The 2,076-nt window shown below is 36.8% G+C and overlaps 1 long non-coding RNA gene across 1 annotated transcript in view; it reads right to left on the bottom strand.

Annotated features, from left to right (window-relative positions):
• The window catches only part of LOC103901219, a 3,410-nt gene extending 1,763 nt beyond the window's left edge, over nt 1-1,647 (bottom strand). Inside the window, exon 1 of the long non-coding RNA XR_657722.1 lies at nt 1,580-1,647. This is a non-coding gene — a long non-coding RNA (uncharacterized LOC103901219). The remainder of the gene's footprint in view (nt 1-1,579) is intronic.
• Nucleotides 1,648-2,076: the final 429 nt, after the last annotated feature.

Raw genomic sequence — 2,076 nt, forward strand, 5'->3', positions numbered from 1 at the left:
AAATAACTGATTCACTTTTTAGAATAGCTGTGTCTTGTATACACAGGATTTGGAGCTCTTCAAAGATATTTTTCCCTTTGCACAACCACTTTGGTATTTAAAAACAAGATAAGGGCATGTTTCTATCCACAAAAGTTGCGGTTTTGAATAAAAGTCAGGTTTATGTTGGAAGTTACTGACTGAATCCTTAAAGGAGATTTTTTTGGGTGTGATTTCCACAGATTTAGTTGCGAAAAACTTAGGTATGAGTTATTTATATTGTTAGTAATAATTAAACACAATAATGTTTTTACTCACATCTTTATATTCTACCCCCACCTGGCAAACTGGGTTCACTTCTGGTCACCTTCCTGTTAACCTTTTCCCTTGAAAACTGATTATTAATTCTGACTCTTTGTTTTTGGTTTCTTAGCCTGTTTCTAATTCATGGCAGTATTTTACCTCTCACCCCAATTTAGTTGCCGTAAGGTTTTTCATGCAACAAAGCAAATGCCACTTTAGAAAAAAGGAATTGTGAAAGACACTTAAAGGGACCTTATCAAGCACTTTATTTTTTGTTCGTCATCTTTTGAAGGAAAGGAACTAATATAAAAGCATATTTATAATATAAATTTAGAAAATAATGAGATAATGAAAATATTAATATTACTCTGCTGTTTTGGAAACATAACTATAATAGCTCTGAAGTAGTACATGAAAGCCTGAAGGTGAAACAGAAAATGAGTCTGACTAACTCTGGGAGCCTGGCCAACCACTGATTGCAAGGAGTTTAGATCTAAGGGGGAGTTAGGTGCTGAGTGGACATACTAAACATAGTGATTAGAAAAGGAAAGAATTAATAAATACAGAACATTCATAAAGTGAACCTTCAAGGCGATGGATAGTGCAAAAAGGAAAGTTCTTGGGCCAGCAGAATTCCTAGTCATTTACACATTCCAATAAGTGAAAAGATATCATATGGAAAAAGGCAACATGACTTCTAAAGCATCCTAGATATTTGCAATATTCACAATATTCCTATTTATAAACGAGGAGGATGAAAGACACATATTAAATGTAATTTGACATCTGACCAAAGGTATAGCACTTTTGCCTGTCAGCTGATATTCTTGGATGCAAAAAAGAAATCTGAATTGGATTTCCTATGGCACAGGAACTTGGAACAACATGAAAGTCAAAGTTTTGGAACAGCAGTCAATCTAGAGATAGAAAGTGACACCAGTCAACATGAAGTGGCATAAAGAAAGCAAAAGGAAAAGTAGGAGGGAGCCATTTTGTGTTCATACTCCCAACAGGTACAACTACATTGACAAGATGAAGGAGAATGAGACAAAACAGAGACTAGCTGAAGCCGTCAGCCCATGTATTGACAATGAGCCAAATCCTGAAGGTGACTCATTATGAAGACGTAAACAATCCTGGTCGGTGACTCAGTGGTGAGGAAGCTTGGCTAAGACATCTGTAGTCCATATAAAGAAAACAGGATGATGAGATTTCTCTGGGGTATGGTAAGATAAACTATGGGACAATAATATTGCACGTGCCTCTGATAGCTTGTAGAAAGTTGGGACATTCTTACCCTTTATAGCTCATGGAGGAATGTACATATCACCAACAAAGGAAGCTTTGATTGGCATTTGCCTGGGGAATCTGAGAGGAGCGCTGGAAATGGATATAGTGTGAATCTTCTGAGAGTCTGTGGAGGAAGGAAGAGGGTGGGTGATGAATATCATCATGCAGGGAGTGAATACTGCAACGCAGAGAATATTACACAGTTTGGTCAGTTAATTTGTTACGGTTTAGAATCCACCATCTGTGTAGAAGGTCCATCTCCTTTCCGATTTCAAAAACTGGCAGCGTGTGCCCGGGAGGATCTCAGCAAAGCAAAATAGGGAAAGAACATAGATTTTCTAGAAGTTATGCTCCGTAGGTGATGGGGATGATTTTAAATAAAGGTGAAGATTATGCATCTGTATACTGCTTGAAGAAGCATGCTGAACAAGAAGAAAACATTATCACTGATAAAAATTAGCTTGGGGTCTAAAATAAAAACTTTATAGAATGATTAGAATAACT

This window comes from Aptenodytes forsteri, unplaced genomic scaffold, assembly GCF_000699145.1.
Source record: "Aptenodytes forsteri isolate BGI_AS27 unplaced genomic scaffold, ASM69914v1 Scaffold164, whole genome shotgun sequence".
Taxonomy (NCBI): Eukaryota; Metazoa; Chordata; class Aves; order Sphenisciformes; family Spheniscidae; genus Aptenodytes; species Aptenodytes forsteri.